The 23,562-nt window shown below is 41.0% G+C and overlaps 1 protein-coding gene across 9 annotated transcripts in view; it reads right to left on the reverse strand.

Moving 5' to 3' along the window:
• CSNK1G1 (casein kinase 1 gamma 1) overlaps nt 1-23,562 on the reverse strand; it is a 266,160-nt gene that overhangs the window by 217,560 nt on the left and 25,038 nt on the right. For 3 of the 9 annotated variants that reach the window (XM_043523202.1, XM_043523201.1, XM_037911573.1), the window contains exon 2: nt 8,911-8,993. The exons of the other annotated variants lie outside the window; for them this stretch is intronic. The gene's annotated coding sequence lies outside the window, so the exon portion shown is untranslated. The remainder of the gene's footprint in view (nt 1-8,910; nt 8,994-23,562) is intronic. 9 annotated transcript variants of the gene reach the window in all.

The following is a 23,562-nucleotide window of genomic DNA, read 5'->3' on the forward strand; positions in this document are numbered from 1 at the left end:
CCTTTGCTCAGGACCCCGGCCCTGCATACTGGTAAGTCCCTTAAGTTACTTTCACCCCTGTCCTAGACATGTTACATGAAGTCATGTGTCTTTTATATTCTAAACCAGCAAATAAATGGTTAATTAAGTCATACAAGTTAATTACAATTCTGGGTGCTTACTCTGTTATCCTAGAAATACATGAAAACAGACAAGATGATGTTCTATTGTAACTAGTATTCTAGCTAGCATCTATTAAATTTGAAAGGTGTGCTAAGGACAAAGGATTAACTGTACTGTTTAAAAATTATATAGCATTCTCTGTTCAGCTGCTAGACAGCTCTATGGTTAGCACACATTAACATTAGTTGAAGAACAGCAAAGAATGTGACCTTTATAGTTCACTTCTGATTTATTAAGATAGCGTCAGAGTCCCCCACACCTTGCAGAAGAAATTTTCTGATACAGAAAAAAACACTGCTCATGCCACTGCCCTCTTTTAGCTGAAGGTCTTTGCTTATGTTTTGGGACATAACCAACCAGGTCACCCAGAGGCTGAAGCCATGCTGCCCTCAACTAAACTCCCTCCTTGAAGACAGGAAAGGTTCAAGCTTGAGCTATAGCTCCAGTGATATAACCAGGCCTTCCAGGAAGAAGAGGAAAGTTAGAACCTAGTTATTTGTAACAAACATCAAGCAGAAAACTTGAATGGGGTACTTGGATGCTATCTATACATCACAAAGGTGAAGAAAAATCCAGAACTACTTCCTTTGATTTTCTTAACAATAATTGCAAAGAGGATGTTTTCTAATTTGTTAAAACACATTGTGCCAGCTTAGTATACCAAGACTACATCCCACACAAGGTATTTAGGATGGGATCATCCTCTTCCAGTGACAGTACAGGGACAATTGCATGCCTGATTTACACTACCATAGAACTCCAACTTGAATTTTTCCTTGTAGTATTCTTTATTCAACACCTTGAAATACTACTGTTTACAGGTTTTAATTTATTACTTTAGAGCAGAGCCCTGCAGTGAAACTGGGATCCCACACAACCTGCTGCCATAATAGCAGGAACGGGTAAAAATGTGGTTTGTTGTGAGTGGGATTCAGTGGACAAAGTAAAAAAAATTTTTAAAGAAACAGACCGGTAATCTGCAGGAGAACAATCTCTGGTCAGTTGGTCACAAATAGAATTTCAGCAACGTAATGCAAGTTTTTCTTATTTAAATAAAGGTTTTAATACTTAAATTTAAGCAAGGGGTAAAAAGATTTGATGTCTATTATAACAGGAGTTAAAGTATTTGTAACATGGCTTAAGCAAGATTTGTTTTATTGTTTTATTCTAAATTGCAAGGTGGATAAAAATGATTTTTTAATTTAAAACTGATTTTTTCATAAAATGCTTTTTGAGGAAAACACCTATCTAAAGATAATTTTAATTACAATATCTTTGAGCTATAATGTACCTCATCATGGAATAGGGATTATAAATTCTAATTCTGTAGTATGAGACGATATATTCATGTAATGTTTAAGAAAAGTTTTTTTAAATGAGTTCCAATACTTCACGGACTCAATCTTATCGGGTTCCAGGGGCTTCTGTACAAATTTTTTAGGTTAATCTTTCTATCAACTCAATAGGAATCAGTGCTCAGTCTAGAAGATACCATCAGAGATGCTTAGTTTCGCAGTTCTCAAATTGTGGATTTGTGTCTCGAGAGATAACATGCTTATTAACAGCAAAAACGTTTTTAAATAAATGAATAAATAAATAAATAAATAGAGGTGCGAAATAACAGACCTCAACCCTATTGTCCCTCTGAAAATTTGTGTACACAGAGTCAATCCCTTACCTCTCCTCTCTAAAAATGAAAAATTTCAAAAAGTTCAATGAATAGAAGATTGTTGGGGGCAGAACAGATATGGACAAGAAGAAGAAGTCTGGAGATAAATGTGAGAAGGGAGGGGCAGGCAGTGGAAACAAAAGTGAAACTGTTTGAGCAGCATATTCCAGAAGTCTTGAGGTCTGAGTGTAGCCTTCATTGATTTAAGATCTACCACACCATTCTCTCCCTAGAAGGGAAAACCTATAATGGCAGCAGGCCATAAAAGAGACCCAGTTTGGGAACATTTTAATGAAGTTCCTCTACCAGTGGGTAAAACAGGCATGCATGCAAAATGCAAACAGTTCAACAAAGAAATACAAGGCCTGGTTTCCCAAATGAAATATCATGAGAAGTGTTCCTTCTCAGGAGGAAGCTGCGTTGACGATGAAGGGAACATGTCTGAACATGCAGGATCTCTCTTTGGGTTGGTAAATGTTTTTAGTTCATACTTCTTAAGGACAGCCTGTCTTCCTCCTGGACTATTCTTGAATTCTCATGTTTGAGCGAAAAATATAGTTGTTACTCTATGGTACTATCATTTCCGATGCAGTTGTGATAAAAAAAATAAATAGCTGAAATTGGCAGATCTTCCTTCTACAATTTCATCTTTAAAGTAGTACTGAGTGTCAGTGAATGCAATGACTAATACTAAATGAACAGTATGGTAATAACTAACTGCATTGACTTATTTTGTTTAGGAGAATCTATCCTCAACATACAGGATTCTGAAGACTATCCACCTTCAAGATCACCATCATTTCCTATAGTTTCAGAGTTATCTGCCAATGACATGTGTTTCAGTCATATCATGTATGTCACATAGCCACAGCATATCACCTGTAGCAAAAAGAAAATAAAAAAAATCTGCATCATCCAGAGACAACCATAGATAAGTGTGTGATAAGAACCAGCAGATTACAAAAAGAGGTAATTGAGAAAAAATTGCCCGGTTTGTTTATGCAACAAACTCTCCTTTCTGTATGACTGAGAACCCACACTCCATTAACATGGTTCAGTCATTAAGACCAGGATACAGTCCACCCAACAGAGCAGATGTCGCAGGCAAATTGCTGGATAAAGTGTATGAAAGAGAAATTGAGCAGTGTTCAAAAGGTCTAGAGGATGAAATTGTTAACCTGAGTCTTGATGAGTGGAGCAATGTCCACAATGATCCTGTTGTATGTGCTTAAGTGACAACAGAAGAAGGGAACGTCTTCCTTACAGAAACAATTGATATGTCAGGAAATGCACACACAGCAGAATACTTAACAAGAAGTAGCAGTAAAAGCTATAACAAACTGTGGGGAAAAATTTCAAATGTCTAGTACGTAACTTGGTCACAGACAATGCTGAAAATGTATCCAAGATGAGATCAAGATAATTTTGAAGAGAGTCCCAAGCTAACAACATACGGTTCCGGTGCTCATTTGATGCACCTCCTAGCCAAAGACTTCAGTGTTCCAGAAATAAAAGCTCACGTTGTTAAAATTGCAAAATACTTCCGTAACAACCACTTTGCAGCAGCTGCTTTGAAAAAAGTGGGAGGAACCAAGCTAACTCTCCCACAAGACGTGCGATGAAACTCAGTAGTGGACTGTTTTGAGCACTATATCAACTGGCCTAATCAGATGACAGTTTGTGAACAAAATTGTGAAAAAATACATGGCACTGTAACAGCCAAAGTTCTCAACAGTGGGCTTAAGAGAAATGTTGAACACATGCTGAATACCCTGAAGCCTATTTCTGTAGCCTTGAACAAAATGCAGGGAAATAGCTGTTTTATCGCTAATGCTGTTGAAATTTGGAAGGAACTGAGTTAGATCTTAAAAAGAAATATGCAATGACAGAGTTAAATTACAAGCATTAAAAAAACAAATGGGACAAGCACTATCTACAGCTCATTTTCTTGCAAATATTCTCAATACTCAGTACAAGGGTCAAACTGCTGAAGAAGAGGAGTTGGCTATGACATGGACATCCAGCAATCATCCCTCCATAACACCAACTATAATAAACTTCAGAGCTAAGGGTGAACCATTCAAGAAATACGTGTTTGCTGATGACGTTTTAAAGAAAGTCACAGCAGTGAACTGGTGGAAGTCACTTAAGCACCTGGATTCAGAGACTGTTGAAGTGATCATCTCACTTTTAACAGTAGCTTCTTCTGTGGGTGTAGAAAGAATATTTTCTCCTTTGGACTAATTCATTCTAAATTGAGAAATCGTTTGGGACTTGAAAAAGCAGGAAAGCTTGTTCTTCTTTTCCAGATTATGAACAAACAGGAAAATGACGGTGAAGGTGAAGATGACTGAGTTAGCTGCACAAGCCAATATTTTAAGTTTCTCATGTTGACTTGGCTGACACAATCTAATTTTTTTTTTTAATATTTGATTTAACTATTTTAGTTAAACAATTTTAACAAAAACAAACCTGATTTTAAAAAACTTGAATGTTTAACTAAATTCAAAAATTCATATGATGATTGTTAAGTTATTTGTTTGCTGTTGAAGAAAAAAATACAGAATACATAACATTGTTTTAGTTAAATGAAACAATTTAAAATGTCTGACTGGTGATCTCCTCCTCCTAATACAGCATGGCAAGAAAATCCTCCAAATATTAATGAGTAACCTGTTGAATTGGAGATAGTTCACCTCCCAGTGACTTCATAAATATCTTCTTCAATTACCTTTGGTAAATGAGATAACCAAATAATCATTCATTTTCTGATATAGCTGTAAAACTAATCTGAAAAGTTTTCAAAATAAATCACTTCAAAAATGTGTAGCGTGTACCTTCTATAAATGAAACCTACATCTATCTCTGAGTTGTGAAGGATATGTATTAAGGTTATAACAACCAACAAGAATGCACTTTTATGTAGAAAAAGCCGCTCTGAGCAGGGGGCTGGGAGCACCCCCACGACCCTAGCCCACACCCCCAGCCCTCTGCCCTGACCCCTGCACCCCCCCATGACCCCAGCCTCCTGCCCTGAACCCTGCATCCCCCCCACGACCCCAGCCCTGACTCCAGCACCCTCCTCAAACACCCCCAGCCCCCTGCCCTGACTCCTGCACCCCCCACACATACCCAGCCCCCTGCCCTGACTCCTGCACCCTCCACACATACCCAGCCCCCCCACATCCCATGTTGTGAGTCTTGCACCCCCCACATTCTCACCCTCACCCCAGCCCCAAACAGGAGCTCCTGCAACCCCCCCCACATTCCTACCTGCACCCCTCACACCAAATGGGAGCTGCCTAGGTAAGCACTTCACACCCAAACCTCCTCCCTCAACCGTGAGCCCCCTCCCACATTCTAGCTCCTGGCCAGACCCTGCACCCCAACCCCCAGCCTGCTCCTTCACCCCCAACTGCGCTCAGTGCGGGGAGGGGCGGGGGGGAAGAGTAGGCTAGAACCAGTGGTGAGCTGGAGCCAGTTCCCACTGGTTCATTAGAACCTGTTCAATTTAGAAGCCCTTTTAGAACCGCTTGTTCCGCGAGGGACAACCAGTTCTAAAAGGGCTTCTAAATTTAGCTAGCCAAAAGTGGTGCCTTAGGCGCAGACTCCATGGGTGCTCCACCCCTGGAGCACCCAAGGGGAAAATTTGGTGGGTGCAGAGCACCCACCAGCATCTCCCTGCCCCACCCCACCCCCGGCCCCAGCTCACCTCCACTCCGCCTCCTCCCCTGAACACACCACCCCGCTCTGCTTCACCGCCCCGCCCAGGCTTCCCACGAATCAGCTGTTCATGCGGGAAGCCGGGGTGGGCTGAGAAGCAGGCAGCGGCTTCACACTCAGGCCCAGGGAGGCGGAAGTGAGCTGGGGGACGCAAGGAGGGCCGCCTGCACTGCAGCAGGTAACCCGGGAGGGGGAGCGGCCCAGGGGAACCACTCCTCACCCCACCTCACCTTCCCCACCCTAAGCCTGAGTGTGAAGCCGCCGCCTGCTTCTCAGCCCTCCCAGGCTTCCCGCCAAACAGCTGATTTGTGGGAAGCCCGGGGGGAGGGGCAGAGAAGCAGAGCGGGGCGGTGCATTCAGGGGTGGATGCAGAGGTGAGCTGGGGCCGGGAGATGCCGGTGGGTGCTCTGCCTAAGGCAGCACTTTTGATGTGATCAGTGGGGGGAGCGGCCGTTCCCCCTGCTCCCCCACTAGCTACGCTCCCCCACCCCTAGGAGCCAGAGGGACCTGCCAGATGCTTCCTGAGAGCTGCCCCAGGTAAGCACCTCCGGGATTCCCCACCTTGCCCCCCGGCAGGTCCCTCTGGCTCTTAGGGGTGGGGTGGGCACCCACTCCAGTGGCCCACACAAGACCCTCCTGCCCGGTTCTGGGGGCAGTCAGGGGAGGGGGGTGGATGGGGCAGGAGTCCCGGGGGGCAGGGGTGTGCAACGACCCCCTCGTGGGGTGAGGAGGGAACCAGTTAAGATTTTGGCAGCTCATCACTGGCTACAACCAGGGAGAAGGTAGGTACCTATGTGGGCAGGGATAGGATCCCAGACCAGCAGCGGGCTGAGCGGGGCCTGCAGCCGGGACCCTCGCTGGCAGGAACCGGCGGACGGAACCCCAGGGGCAGGGAAATTTCTCTGAGCTTCACACAGCAGTTTCTTTGCTCTTGGTGTGTCTGTAGGAGAGGAAGCATTGAAAGAAAGAGGGAGCAGGGAGAGAAGTTATAGCAGAGGATAAAGTACTTGGAGCAGGGTCTAGGAAGGGACCTAGATCTGTAAGTGATGAATGCAGTGGGATTGGGATTGAACCAGCAGGACCTTTTAGGATAGGGAGGGAAAGAAAAAAAAGTGACAAACCACACAGAGGTGGACTCTTGAATGAATCCATATTCACCATTACAAGAACAAAGGTGGCAGCCTCCACTTCTACGGGGCTTTGTGTTCTCCAAATTCTGTGCAATAAATATTTAATAAGAGGGTATTTGCCAGGTAGCAAGTGGGACCTATGCTATGGATTGTTCTTTTTCTTGCGACCTGGCAGCATTACGCCTGGTGGTGGTCTGACTACATAATACGGGGCACCATGGTAACATCCAAATAGATATTCTAACTTTATGCTTGGATAGTCTTGTCACAGACAGTTTATGGGTGATCTAAACTTTATCTTTGGCTGGACTGCCAGTGCCTCAGTCTACAAAGCAATCAGGACCTTCACATTGTGTTCAAGCAGTCAAAGCCTGAGAAAGCAGAAATGACAATAGGAGGTAGGCGGGAGGCTGAACGACATGAGTAGACAGATTGACAGGATATCTCAGAACAACAGGGAATTGAGAGAGATTTCGGAAGTCAAAGGGGGAGGAAAATAAGAAAGACTGCAGACAACATTGTAAAGGAGGAGGAAGGGGTCAAGGAGTGAAAGAAAAGGGAACCCACATAGTGCAAGAAATGAAATACATAAGCTATGGTAAGAACGAACACAAAAACAGTGAAATGAGGTCAAACCAGGAAGCAAAAGATATGAAAAGCACAAGTTACATTCTAAGAGATTAGATAAATGGCTGACAGTAACACTGCCAGTTAAGTACAACTGTTATCCTTTCCATTTGCAGAAGAGTGGTGCTGCAAGTATTTTTCACCCTGGCTTGCTGGTTTACTATCAGCCTGAACTGTTCTCAAGTCCTGCTTGCAGCATTCCTGCACACATCCTTAGCAGTTCAAAAACTACTTAGTTTTAAACTTAGTAGTTTTAAAAACCCAGCAATGCCAACTTTATAGGCAATGTAAATAACTCGGTGCATTCACAACCAAATGCACAACACATAGATTGTTCAGAATGTAACAGCAACTCAGTGCTTGCTGAGTCAATAATACTAATTATTATTAGAAAATTAAAGATGAAGCTTCTAACCGGCAACTACACAACCACCTCTGACACAGGAGATTTTCTATAGAAAAGCTATAGTCAAAAGGAAAAGGGAAGATTCTCAGTCTGAATCTCTGCCTCAAAATGAAATTCTTAACAGAGGCCTTGATGGTCCTCCAAAAACCTCTACCCAGAAGCAAGAATTTTGTTTTACCTGCACTGAAAGTGAGGTTGCGTCAGTACAATCTGCTATTGTTCCAACCAGTCCACCAGAGCAGAGAATGAATTTGCACGGTACGTCCATGCAGTGACAATAACCATATCAGTAACACAACGAGTGAACAGGCAGTATTAGAGAAAAGAAGGACAGAACCAGAAACAAAAAGGCAATACCTATGCTAAAAGAAAACCCCTTTATAATCAGAAAAAAATTTTACAACAGTTCTTGCCTCTAACATCCTATTTTTGTTTCCTTGTTGGCACAGACCCAGCTTAGCTATGTAGAACATAGCTTTGTAAGAAAGCCCATCTGCTAGGCATGGTCTACACCAGCCAGAGAAGGAGAGATGAAACTGTTAGCACCTTCCTGGGAAGAACTATACAGAAACAGCACTGGACAACACTACTGGTTAACGTAGACTGGTCAGGAAAACAAACACAAGGAAACAAACACTAGAATAAAAGGTGAAGTCAGTGGATACATGAGAGGGAAAGAAAGAATTAAGGAAAATGGGGAACAGGAAGGGAGAACAGATAAAAAATCACGAATTAAAAAAAACTATGCAAATGTTCTTGTATATCCTTTACAGACATTTCCTACTCCCATCCATAGATATTTGCTGAATGTGAACTATAAGGAAAAAAAAAAAAAAGAGTACTTGTGGCACCTTAGAGACTAACAAATTTATTTGAGCATAAGCTTTCAAGAGCTACAGCTCACTTCATCGTACTGTATTTTCCACTGCATGCATCTGATGAAGTGAGCTGTAGCTCATGAAAGCTTATGCTCGAATAAATTTGTTAGTCTCTAAGGTGCCACAAGTACTCCTTTTCTTTTTGTGGATACAGACTAACACGGCTGCTACTCTGAAATCTGTCATATAGGGAAAAAGGGAACTAGAGTAGAAGAAGAACTGCAATTTTTATTTTTTTGAAGAGTGAAATGTATAGTTATACACTAAGGCACTGAATATAGCAACGGTACTCACCCTAACAGATTCTAACCTTACCTATTTTTTTTAGGTCCCCTGAAGTCACAGCACAGCATACGCTAGGCCATCAAAGCAGAACAGGAGTCATAACTGTGGGAGTTCTAGAACCAAGAAAGATAGCGGACCATGACTTCAGGGAACCCAGACCACCAAATAATAAATTTAGAAAAAAGTGAATTCCCTCTTTAGCCTGTTTAAAGCACTCAGCACATAATTTTACATTTCATGTAGGGTCAGATGCCATTTCTAAATAGAAGAATGATGAAATACCCATTTATATAGGTGATGCGGGATCAAGCCCTTAAAGAAAAAGTGGTAGGTCACTTAAATTTTCACAGTATTATTCTGTGCGTGTACTATAAAGTTACATCTGAGCTAAATGTAAAAGTTCTGTCCCACAGAAAATTCCAATATTTCAACATTTGTTTCACCCTAAATGAGGACAAAGTTGAAATATCAAAATTTTCTAAATATATTGATTTGGAAATGACAAAATTTTTGATTGCAACAAAAAACTGACATCCTAAAATAGAACCGTTCCCTTTTGATTTATTGAACTGCATTTTCCCATTGTAACACACCGCTTCATAAGAATTGTGGTTTGGGAGCCTGATGTCCCCCACTCTCCTCTATGAGTGAGATTTCCTGGTTTGACTACATATCCCATGATACACCAAACAGCTTGGTCAGAGGAGTCTCTGCACTGAATTATGGGAGATGTAGTCCTCCAGCCCATACCAGCAAACAGGGGCCTGAACTACGGCTCCCATGAGGCAACACACCACAATCAGGAAATAGAGTTTAATGAGGCACTGTTTTGAAACAAAATGTTTCGTATCAGTTCAACAAAATAAAAAAAAACTCCAATTCAGGTCAAACTGAGCAAATTGAAAAAATATTTTATTTTCCATCAGAATGCCATTCAAATGGAAAATTCAATTTCCAACCAGCTCTAGAAATGAAAGTTTATGGGAAAGCTTAAGGATAAACCTGATTTGCTTTTTCAATAGGACATCTTTTTAAAATTCTGCAGGATTTTATTGTAAAATTTACTGTTTAATATCTGCAGATATTCCCTCATGTTAAAAAATATTTTAAAAAGTGTTTATGTAGTTAGCCCAGAATAAAATCTTATACATGCCCCTGATGTCATCCAACCATAACTCCCCCACCAATGATCCAGAAAGCAAAATTTAGAAACATTCCTAGGAAAATCTGAGAAATTTTGTTTAATTTTTAGACAGACCTTTGTTGAAAAATTATTCACCACCAAATTTTGAATCTGACTCCTTGGTGCAGAAGACAGAAGGCTTTATTTTTCTAAGGCCCCAGATTATCTTTATGTAGCAATGTTTTACATACTGTACATAACAAACCTGCTCTAGATAGATGAGTAGGAAGAAGTTGGGCAGCCGGATATATTTTGCCAAATGCTCAAGTTCTTTCAAACAAAATTTTAGAATAACTCTACGTAGCCATTCCCACGTCTACTAAAACTAGGCCATTTAATCTGACGCGAAATACGAAAGAGACTGAAGACCACCTCACTTATAACACACATTCTTTATAAGCCTATGATTATAAAGTTCATGGAATACTTATAAAACTTTCTGTAGTATTTACAATCCTTCCCAGTCCCCATGTGTGTACAAAATTTTTATGGAATAAAGATATTTGCTTTTGACAACATGGATCCTAATAGCACTCCAGGTAAAAAAAAAAAATGGAGTAAGCGCGGGGCAGGGGAGAGAAGAAGAGAGAGAAAACAAGTCATTTATGGTATACACAAAGTATGAACAAATAATTAGGATAGGCCATATTCAACATTAAATGGAACAATACTGTGGGGAAAAGCTAGGAAACAAAGATTCTCTTATGCCTGATCTAAAAGAACACTTAATACAGACGTCTTCATACAATCAAATTTTATTAAAGGGATGTTTTTGGCAAACAAGTTGCCTCAGTTCACTAAATATCTCGAATAGAAGTTGATATTTTCATACCTTACAGTGCAGATACTAAAGGAAAGAATGCAAAATGCTTACAGTTTAGAGGTTCATTAATTTATAACTTGCTGTAAATTAAATGAGACTGATCTATTGTATTTGTGATTTTTGTATTATTTCAAGATATGTCTAATCATTTCTGTCAAGCGCTATTAGAATTAATGGGTTTTAGTCAGAACTTTTGTAAACTTCATTTATAGAACGCCTCAGGAATGGCTAATGAAACATTAAAAACTGGAAGTGCAGCAAGGTAAAAGATTTCTCAATACACCCCTCTTCACAAGCCCAGCAATGGACCAGTCTCCATAGCATTCAGCTGAAATGAATGAATTATTGAAATGAAATGAGGTAAATGAATTATTTCAATAATTGAGATCCGTACGTCAGGCATAAAACAATTTCCAGTAACAGACCTTTCAACCTGATATATTGTAGACAGCAAGAGTCCCAAACCCCATGTACTTTGTAGCACAGTGTCCCAGTCTCATGGAAACCATGTGAAATACAGACACTAAAAACAATGCCCTCCACAACAGGAAAACAGGGTGCCAGGTGCCATTACATTTCAAACTGGCTTTCATATGTATAAAAGGGAAGCAAGCATCTTAATTCTACAGATGCAGAAATTGACTACAGAGAGTGAAAGGCCTTGCCCAAGACCACACAGCAAGTCACAGGCAGAGTCAGGATCAGAATCCAGGAACACCTCAGTCAATCCTGTCCATGGCAGAAAGTGGCAAAAATGTTTTTTCTGTTGTGAATGGCAGTGACTGAGACTCTGAACAGGGGGCCAGCTCAGAGTGCACTAAATTTCAAACTCATTTTCATAAGTATAAAATTTATGAAGATTTGAGGAAGAAGGAATGTAAATATAGAGAATTTGGAGCAACCACAAGTTCAGCAAACACCTTTTGGGACAAGAGATTAAAGCCCTCCTTTGGTGATTCTTGCATCACTTCACTTGGTTAGATGATCTACTTGTGACCTTCACTTTTTATGTTCACAATATCTCAAAATGGAAAGTTGCCATCTAAAAGCAGCTTTTTTGTTTAAGATTAAGGGCTCGAGCATTCAAGTTGGCTCCTTACCAACTAGCTTGATGGCACTGAAGATGCTTTGTCAGCTGCTAGTAAAAAAGCAACACTGAAAATTTAATGTTTAGATTCTAGCAGCAGTTCTGTCCCTATTACATTTTTTATACAGCATGAAGCCAAAAGGATAAGTCAGCTTTTTAGCATACTCCACACCATTTTGATGAGTGCAGAATCTATTAGTGTCCTGAAGACATCCATGAAATGAAAGGTTTGGCTTATCACTAGGCTATTAGCATCTAACCAGTTTCCACCTCACTTCTGAAAAAGAAGATTCATGCCAAAGAATTAAGAAATGGCCTTCCGGACTGTAATTCTTTACGTACAGCCAGTTCTGAGTTAACTGGATATGCCTTTTTTGGTCTCCAAGGGGACACAGCTTTTACTATTGCGAAGTAATAACTGAGGAATGGGAGTGTCTGAGGACACAAATAAGTAGTGAACAGTTATTTCAAATTCTTGTTTTCTTAAGAGGCTGCATACAGTTTCAGTCTTTGTAATATCAAGTTGTGTCTTCCATGTGAGAACATGGATTTGTTAAACTTCTAAATTCATTAAGAATTCAGTGCTTTTTATTTTAAAATCTGTTACCTGTTAATGGCTTGATATTTTCATAAGCAAATCGGTAATGGAAAGTGTCATTGTAATTGAGCTTTAGAGGCCATTAGTGGTCTAATACATTTACCATTTGTGCCATACCTTGAATACCATCTCTTTAAGAGGTTTCAGAGTAACAGCCGTGTTAGTCTGTATTCGTAAAAAGAAAAGGAGTACTTGTGGCACCTTAGAGACTAACCAGTTTATTTGAGCATGAGCTTTCGTGAGCTACAGCTCACTTCATCGGATGCATAGCATCAGAGTAACAGCCGTGTTAGTCTGTATTCGTAAAAAGAAAAGGAGTACTTGTGGCACCTTAGAGACTAACCAGTTTATTTGAGCATGAGTCGTAAAAAGAAAAGGAGTACTTGTGGCACCTTAGAGACTAACCAGTTTATTTGAGCTATGCATCCGATGAAGTGAGCTGTAGCTCACGAAAGCTCATGCTCAAATAAACTGGTTAGTCTCTAAGGTGCCACAAGTACTCCTTTTCTTTTTATCTCTTTAAGAGAAAGTGGTGCAATGATACAGAAGTATGAAGAATATTTTCTCTGGGTTTTCAGATAAAAGATTCACTAAGGATTTAATATTTTTGTAGTGACCAGTCTTCTATGCTCCTCAGAGTTATCTGCTAGTGTCAAACCTATGCCCTCTCTGGGCTTATTATGATAAATATAAATGTGAACTAAAAGGCATTAGAAATTTAACCGATTCAGACACTTATTTTTGGTTTTAAAACTACTACACTTGCCTTGTTTGCACTATTCTTCCAGATTAATATTGTCCAGATGCTTATTTCTGCTCCAAATCCTTTACGACAGTGGTTTTCAACCTGTGGTCCACAGACCCCTTGGGGTCCGCAAACTCTCTAAGACTTCCTAAGGGGTCTGCACCTCTATGTGAATTTTTTTAGGGGTCCGCAAATGAGAAGTATTGAAAACCACTGTTTTACAACACTCAGCATTGCAAAAATATCGGAATTCCCTTGGCACAGCCATCTCCTGTGCCAACTGCTCCACCTCAGCATAGGAGCATATCACTGCCCCCACCTTTGTGCCCAGCAGAGTTTGAATACAGGAGAATCTGGTCCCAAGTCTACTATAAAAAAAGAGCTCAATTTGGCAATGTTTAGAATTTTGACTAGGCTCCTCCAAAAACAATGGAAGAGGTCAAAATCCTCAAAGATTTTCAAATTTACACTTTACTAAACACTGTACTCCCAAATGTTTTGGATCAAGCAGTTTTGTACTGAAGATTGAAAAAAAAATACAATCTCTATAAATCATTTGCTAGTAATATGCAGGAAAAGTCTCTTTTCAGGGCCACTTAATACAGTTTACAATAATTTGGCACAGTACCTGGAATGTGTCACTATTCCATATCCAATATACGATCACAGTAAAGCCCTATCTAGACTAAGAAAATAGGTAGCTTCTTTTTTTACATTAATATGTTTTAAAAGCCACTAGCATAGAGTTCCATAACTTTTAAAACACCTTCGCTGATTATGGTCAACACTGGTGGGAGCAGAAGGGTGACAGATTAACAAGCTAATCTATTAAACCTACTGTTCACTAGCAGTTTTTTAAAACATGCTAGTCAACACTTAAAAAAAAAAATCATAAATTTGCCTAGTCTAGGATTATAAATGCTAGCCAAAGCTATTAAAGCAAGATGAAGCAACACTTTGATAGTACAAGAGAGCATCAGGGACTTCTATGTGCGGGGGGCGGGGGGGGGGGGGGAAGTGTTTGAGAGCCATTACAGGAGTCTGTTTCAAATTTAAGGTATCAAAGAATCCAATTCCTAACTCTTCTAAAGTGCATCTCAGTATAATTAGCACATTTACCTCCAAATGGTTTCAAAGGCAAGGACAGCAGTGAGACAGTCATTTACTAAAGCAGAGTAAGTTTCTTACAGATTATTCTCTATCTAGATACCACAGTTTCCAATCACATGGTAACCCTGAAAGCAAAGACTATATCCATGTCTACACTACAAACTGGTTGATGCATACAGCTGCCAAAAAAAAGTCTGTATATTATTCAAGCATGTGCCTACTTGGATCAGCGCTGCATGTGCTCACTAGGAAAACTTGTGTCAAAGCAAGGTGCTGTGACCCCAAGGTGGATATCCCAGTGTCCATTTAACTGTGCTTTACCAATATCAATGTTGGCTGGTCAGGAAAGATTCATGACCCTCACATCTTTAAGAACAGTTGCAACCATGGATATTCTGGTAAATTACCATCAGTGATACTGAAATGCCAATAGTGTTTCTGTGGGACCCAGCCAATCCTTGCTCCCCTGGCTCATGAAGAGACCACCTCCCTAGCATCAAGGAAAAATTCAACTACCAGCTCAGAAGATGCAAAATGATAGTTCAATGTGCTTTTGGTAAACTGAAGGGACGCTGGCGGTGTTTAGTCACTAGATTGGATCTCAATGAGAAAAATATCCCAATGATTGTTGCTACCTGTTAGGTCCTGCATAATATCTGTGAAGCAGATAGGGGGGGAAGCTGCCGCCATGGTGAAGGTGGAACAGGAGCAGCTGTCTGCTTACCTTGAACAGCCAGACACAAAGGCCATTACAAGAGTCCAATGTGGAGCTAAGCAGTTGAGGAAGACTCTGAAACAGCATATTAATGGGCATCCATGGTAGTGTTCTGTGCTGTACTGTTCTCTGGACACTTATGAATTGTGTAGTGCTTGCCACACATTTATAGATATGACTGGGTATTTGCTTGAACCTATGAACTATGTTGTGCTTACTGTACATTAACAAGTCCTGTTTGTGTGAGTACCACTATGCATTCACCAGTGTGCAGTGTACTAAGATAATTGGTTCTCCAAAAATAAATAAATTTTATTGAGTGGGGAAAACTGCAGAAAAACAGTGTGCAAAACAGACCACAAGCAATGTAACACATTTTAACAAATTAACAGAATGGAATTTTTAAATTGGAAAGGAAGTAAACATTTTTCCACTTCAGTGCACAAATGTAGTCTGTTGTGGCTACACATACACCAACCATGGTTCTCACAGGTCAGCGCATGCCAAGGAGTGGTTTTCCTTGCTGTCTTCTGGCATCGAATGATAGGGGGTAAAGATGCAGACTGCGATGCCACGACTATAACAAGGTACAAAAAAAAAAAAAAAAAAAACCCTGAACTAGGTAAGTTCATGCAGGATAGGTCCATTAGTGGCTATTAGCCAGGATGGGCAGGGATGGTGTCCCTAGCCTCTGTTTTCCAGAAGCTGGGAATGGGTGACGGGGGATGGATCACTTGATGATTACCTGTTCGGTTCATTCCCTCTGGGGCACCTGGCTTTAGCCACTGTCGGAAAGCAGGATACTAGGCTTGATGGATCTTTGGTCTGACCCAGTATGGCCATTCTTATGTGGTATGTTGGGGGCTGTAGGGAGCACCAACCATGCATTTTTCCAAGAACAGCAAAGGCTGGAGAATCTAGGATTTTTGGACCTGTAGGTCAATCAAGGTCTGCAGCATTTGGGTTTGATGCCTGAGAAGACCCATTAGGTCATGGCACATTTCCCACTCCTTTTCCTGCTTCTGTCTGCTTTTGTCTTCTCCATGCTGACTGCCATATTGGCCCTCCAAGCCCTTTGTTCACAATTCCAATGCAGCACTAGCTTGCAGGATCTTGCTGAACATGTCCTCCCTAATCCTCTTCCTCCTCATCATCAAGATCAGGTGTTCTGCAGGTGCAGAGATCACACCCCTCAAGGCTGCCACACCAGAAGCTGTTGATTAAAAAACAGATGCACCATTGGATTCAGTGTCACAACGGAAAGGGAAAGATAAGTTTCAAAACTGCCTTCCTCTTAGTCCCATAAACACTTTTAGTAAGAAATGCTTGCTGACACTTCAGCTTTGGAGCACCTCAGCACAGCACCACTCCAGTGAGTATGGCCCAGCCATGATGAGTATGGCCTCCCAGGGGTGAGGTGGGGAAGGCTGTTCTGTTGAAAGAAAATTTCAGTCCCTATTCCATTGGTATGGGTATGAGTATATAGGCAAGTGGCAAACACCACCAGTTTGGTCAGCAATGAACCCTTTCTACACACTTCACTTGAATGCTTATGTCTACTTTAAGATGAATTATGATGTGGAGCTGTCAAGTGGTGCTATCATCATAGAAACAGGGATAAACAATGACCACTTTGAAACATTTGCATTAATGTTAGTTTAATGACATCAAATTGGATTTCTTGGTGACTGCAAAGCATCACAGCAACAATCTAAAGGGTAAAACAAAAATCTAGTAATACATTTGTTCAGGTATTATTAAAATGTAATAGCAGTTGGGACATTTCTAGTCAACCCTTGTCATCTTGTTCATCATGATCTCTGTCAAGAGAGTGTGGGGGTTACTATAGTCGTCACTTGGCACGTACAGTTTTGTGCAGAGAAGATTATTCTGACTACACATGATTGTGCAGCAACCCCTACTGCTCCAGGCACAAATAAAGTCTCGTAGAAGCTCAGATGTCATTGAGCCCTTGAAGAATACAGGAAGTAGTTCATCATCCATATGGATCACCATTTCAACATGGATGGATCAAATATCTTGTCCCCCTATGTATGAAGGCATCCAAATCTTTGTTTGCCAAGATGCACTTTTGACATGCTCTTCAAAACTGTCATCACATGGTGAGAATTTGGGCAGTGACTTGTCATTTCTGGATGGACAGAGTTTTAGAAGTAATTCAGGTTTCTGTGGCTCTCCTTTTCTCTCTGGTCATACAGCACTGCTATCAACTTCCTTGCTGCAGAAATTGCAAACTTGTCCATCACTCTCTCCCAATTTGAGAAGATCTCTAAGTGGTATGCTCCTGTTGTTTTGACAACATTAAAACAGATTTTTGCCCCCCAATACCAAATAGGGATGATGGAGTCACATCCTGTTAATGTGTAGACAGTAGGAAGTAAGTTCCAGAAGTCAGGAGTGAGTGCATACTAATTGCATGCACAGATATAAAGTAATACTTGTCAGTTATGCAGATAATGGTGCCTGTTTCAATCCATGCTCTCTCTGTTTTTTCTTTTGGAAAGCAATGAACAGTATGGACCAAAACAACCAACTATGGGTCCTGTGTCACCAAAAGACTCAAAATCCATATTGGCACATACAGCATGCAAAAACATTCTTGTGTCCGCTTCTCCGTGAGTACTGTACAAGTCTTGGGCTTCAACACCTCTACTGTTGATGGACTTGGCTACTTCATCATTGGAAATGTCTCCAGCAAGGAGTGTTTGTATTGCTCCTACACTTGTGCATTTTGAACCATATAGTCAGAGAAATTTTAAAAGTGACTGCTTTTTGGATGCCATGTTTAGAAACATTTTCCATGGATGCACATGGCATCCAATAATCACCTGGTCTTTCTTGTATCCAATCTTAGATCCTGTCTGGCACTGTCTTTCTGCAGTTTTCACAGAGTTACTGTTATCACATCCAGCAAAGACTTTGATTATGGAATTAGCTTTGTCAAATCCTTTTAGAACCAGTCTTAAGTACTGTGACCCAGTGCCTGGAACGGACCACACTGAGAATGCCACCTCAAGGCAGACTGCAAGAAACAGGGCAGATAATCCTCAAAAACTCAAACCAATAGAAAAAGAGCTTCTGTGGCACCACACTGGTTAACAAGAAGCCTAGCACAGTCCCCTTTAGGCATTCCAGTCCTTGGCTCCCAGACAGACATATCTAATATATAGTGAGAGGTTACTAAAAACCCAGTTCACCATATGTGAGGTTCTACTAATCACAAAGGATCAGACATATACCCCCAGGTCAATATATGTATCTCAGATCTCACCCAAATATCATGCTGCCAGCCAATCCTTAGTAAATTAACTCTTAATTAATAAAATAAGTTATAAATGGTTAATCGATCATATACAAATGATTGCAAAGTCCTTATTAGGTTTGTAGCAGTAATGGAATAGACTGCTGGCTTGCAAAAGTCTCTCTTGTAACTTCCAGAAGATTGGAAGGTCCTCAGTCCATTGTTCAAAATACTCCTTTTAGTTGTAAATCCACAGTCCAGAGAACTGGAGCAGGAATGAGGCAAAACAGAGGTGTCTCAGGGATCTTTTAGATCCTCTGCCATGAGCACCGAAATTTACTGTCCCAAACAAAGCCATAGGCCCTCTGTATGGAAAGTTACTGATCCAAGATGGAGTCCAGAGTCAAATGCCTAGGGTAACCATATTTCCCAAAAGGGAACACAGGACACCGCCTGGGCCCCCCCCTCCCATCTGCCCCCTCCGACATGGGGCTGTCCCTAACCCTATGCCGCCCTTCCCCTCTCCCCCTTGCTCCTCCCACAGGCTGGCATTAGATGCTGGACCAAGCCCGCCCATGCAATGCCGGCCTGAGTCGCTTGTCCCCCTGCCCATGTGGGGTCAACCCACGCAACTCGACTCACACCACTGACACACACAAACCCACGTGGGGCCAGCCCAAGCCACTCGACTGAGCTGCCTGTCCTGCGCAGTTGGGGAGGGGCAAGCATCAAGCCCTCCCTCCCCGCACATCCCTCCACCTCAATTTTTGGGGCTAAATCGCATTTATCCCATTTGCTTTTGCCAACTGATGCAAGAGCAAATGGGACAAATTTTTGCCCAGTTTTGCCAAAAAAGTCAGGATGACTGGGACAAGGCTTAAAAAAGGGATTGTCCCGGACAAAACAAGACATCTTGTCACCCTACACATGCCCACATCACATACTCACTTGTTTTGCTGAACTACAGGGGTGGCTATTGGCTCCTTGCTGTCTGAGACAGACAGCTCTTCCTGAGGATGGATAGGATGAGTTTCTTTAATGGCCCGTTGTGAGAGTGAAGTGTCCTTAATGGGCCATCAACATATAGCTGTCTATCCCTCATGTAAATTCTAGCTGGGGGTGTCACCCAGGAACAAAACACATTTGACATAAAAATCATAGCCAATATTCATAACTTTAGATACAAAGATACATGGATTTAACCAGGATAATTACACTTGATAGACTAACTTTTCCATTGAGAGGATTGCAGAGTATCTTCATGAAACTTTCATCGAGATCTTTCAGGAGGATAACAGCCACAGGTACATAAAGAGCTCTGCAGGCCATCTGCCCCCTGACCCCTCACCTAAGCCAACAAAGCAATGAAAAGCAGATGTTGACTCTACCTGTTCTCATATGAGAGAAACAATAAAAAGCCAACTCCTTTGTCTTGTTAAGTTGGATATGGGTCAGATGCCATGTTTATATTTAAATATTGTGAAGAAAAATGCATGCACATATTTACCTGAGTTCCCTTCCCTTTCATCATATTTATCTGCCCTTGCCTAACATGGACTCCACCACGGTCTAGCCAGTCCCAACAAGCCCTGGCTTATGGCATAGCTGGAGACCCCTGTTGCTTTTCCCTCCTCCTCAGCAGGGCATCACCAGATTGATTGTTGGTGTCCCTGACCTTGTTGTCTCCCCAGCAAAATTCCTGCACTTTCATTCAGCACTGCTACTGATCCCTGTCATACCCCTTTGCCTGTATCCCCCATGCAAACTGTTTGTAGATGTCCAGGTTTCTTTGGCTGGTCCACAGCTGTGCTTGCACAGCCTCTTCTCCCCACAGGCTCTGGAAATCCAGTCCTCCTCTCCACTCAAGACAGGACTGCATCTACAGTGTGGAACTGGCGTAGACAGTGGGCAGCTACAAACAAGGGTGAGCTGCTACGTGTGCTTACGAAGGTGGACAATTAGGAAACGGCATTTCAAAACTATGTGGGGAGTTTTAAAAGGGATGAGGTGTGGTTTCCAGTCTGTGACCCCTGGGCAGTGGAGTTTCACAATTGTGAGCAGAGCGGTCACTATCATAGGGAATGGGTCATTGTGTGACAGCTGCTGTAGGGCTGTTAAGGTTGACACAGCTGACACAGTCTCTATACTTTTACTGCATTGACCTCAGTATGTTGACCCGGCTCCATTTACTGTTCACGGAGGTGGCTTTACTGCATGGCTGTAACAGTGTGCTTACATCTGCCAGAAAGAAATTTGAGTGTAAATATGCACAAATAGGTTGATGTAAATTGCCTTTCGTCAACCTGACTTTGTAGCGTGCACCAGGCCTAAGAAGTTTGAGATAGGAGATGCCAGATGTATACGAGACTTAATTCATAATCTTTCAATTTGCCTTTGTTAGTCCTTGTGAACATTCAAGTACACTATGTCCACTGGATCCCCTCTTATCCACATGCTGAGAATTCTTTGAGGGTGTCAATAAGATTGGTGAGGCATGACTTCCCTTTACAAAAGGAAAAGTTTACTCTTCCCCAACAAATCATGTTCATCTATGCATCTGATAATTCTGTTCTTTACAGCAGTTTCTGCCAATTTGTCTGGTACTGACATTAAACTCACCAGCCTGTAATTGCCAGGATCACCTCTAGAGTCCTTTTTAAAATCAGAGTTACATTAGTTAACTTCCAGTCATCTGATACAGTGGCTTCTTTCAGCGATAGTACAGTACAGATAGTAGTTGTGAAATTTCATATTTGAGTTCTGACAGAACTCAAGTGAATATCGTCTGGTCCTTGTGACTTATTACTGCTTAATTTATCAGTTTGCTCTAAATCTTCTTCTATTGACACATCAACATGGGACAGTACTTCAGACAACTCCAAAAAGGATAGCTCTGATGTGGATATCTCCCCCACATCCTCTGCAGTAAAGACTGATGGAATGAATTCATTTAGCTTTCTCTGCAATGGCCAGGTCTTCCTTGAGTGCTTATTTAACACCTTGGTCATCTAGTGGACTCACTTCCTCTTTGGCAGGCTTCCTGCTTCTGGTGTACTTTTAAAAACTGTTAGTTTCTGCATCTTTAGAAAGTTGTTTCTCAAATTCTCTCTTGACCTATCTTACTATACTTACACACTTGACTTGTCAAAGTTCATTCACCTTCCTATTATCCTCACTAGGATTTGACTTCCAAATTTTAAAGGATGCCTTTTTGCCTTTAACTGCCTCCATCACTTTGCTATGTAGCCATGGTGGCATTCTTTTGGTTCTGCTATTGTCCTTTCTAATTTGGCATACACATTTAATGTGATGCTCTAGTATTTTTTTTTAATAGTTTCCATGCTGCTTTCAGGCATTTAGCCTTTGTGACCCTTTCAATTTATATCTAACATACATCCTGATTTTTCTGTAGTTCCTCTTCTTAAAGTTAAATGTTATTGTGCTACTGTTTTTTGGTATTAAAAATAACATCCTTGTAAGGGAATAATTACATTACAGTCAGTATTACCAAGAAGTTCAACTATAGTTACTTCTTGAACAAGATCCTGTGTGCCACTTGGGACTAAATTAAGAACTGCCTCTCCCCTTGTGGGCTCCAGAATAAGCTACTCCAAGAAGCAGCTTGAACTTTTAAGAACTTTTGTTACACAAAGTTATGCCTTATATACTGCATTCTGAAAAGTTCATTACCTACTACAGTACAAAAAAAAAAAATCTTTGTCTTGGTAATCTCATTTCAACTATCATTTAGGTTACGTATTCACTGCATAGTTAATGCAGGCTCTTACCTGGGTGTTAGCCAAACCTCCCCTACCATTTACATAGGAAAAAACTCATCCAGATTCACTTTAAGCCTGAACTAGTTTACCTAGGGGGATTTAGCTTAAAGCAAAGCCAGGGCTGTAATTTGGGATGGAACTCATTCCTTTTGTAGGAAGGACACAGGCAAAAATAGCTAATAGTCTTCTAATGGCCTTCCCACAATTCCCTGAAAATTTCCAGTTTTCATAGGAAAAAGTGAGGGATCTGGTCTCCAGAATGAGGGTCTAGGAAACAATGGATTGGTTTTAATGCTTGATGTAGAAGATATCCCCCCTTCTGTCAGAAAAGTGAATATCACTGTGGGAGCTATGTTTGGTTGAGTTACCAACTAAGCAGCATTATTTGCTGAGCACCATCAGGAATTAAAATTTATGAATAAATTAAAATATTACCAAAAAACCAATGATTTGTGGACAATACAGAGTCCAATCTCTTAACAGTGAAGTCTTGTGTAAACAATGCCTTAGCATCCAACACCAAGCCCCTTTGCATATTTTACATTTGCCCTCAAACGGGTAGCAAGTAACGCTGCCTAGACAAAAGGAGAACTCTGTTTTCACCAAGAATTAAACTTAACCTTTCAAGTTCACACTTTAAAAAAAAAATTTTTTGCGCTATATGAAATGGAGTGCCATAAAAGGGTATAATCCTGAAGATATTCCAGAGTTGTATTTTATGGGTAGACTGCATAATCTATAGACTATTTGTGCTATTCATCTTCCATTAATCTGGAAGTATGCTTTTGTTAATACCAAAAAAGTCATAAAAAGGCTGTTTCATCATCACCACCCATGTTACATGGGCAATGTTGTTAATCAGGAACCCCGTTACATTTCTGAATTTAGATATAAGTTACTAGGTCACCAATATTGCTGCTTGCAAAAGCCAGGCATTCCCATTTTGAAGTGTAACCCACAATCCCCTTAAATTGAATGAGCATTCCCATTTATTTCAATGGGACTATAACCACTGCAAGGAGGATTAGGCCTTTATCTTGTATTTGTAAATACTGACAGTAACAGCAAATAAAACCTTTACCACAACAGTTGTGTTCAATTAACTATGCTAATACTATGGATCCTTATATGTAATTTGCATAACATTTCTATGTGATCAAATCTGCACTTCTATAACCAGTGTAATATACAAACTAAGGAGTATAAAGTTCATTCATTCTGTAATCACTCTGAAGTGATTAGAAACTGACTACAGGTGTTTGTCTTAGACTATTCCAGTACCCTTTCACTGCTTATTTAACTCTGGTCTAAACAGGAAAGGGATTGTTATGCAAATAGCAACATAAGGTTATCTCCATCCATCACCACCTGAACTAGGGC

Source organism: Chelonia mydas, chromosome 10, assembly GCF_015237465.2.
Source record: "Chelonia mydas isolate rCheMyd1 chromosome 10, rCheMyd1.pri.v2, whole genome shotgun sequence".
NCBI lineage: Eukaryota > Metazoa > Chordata > Testudines > Cheloniidae > Chelonia > Chelonia mydas.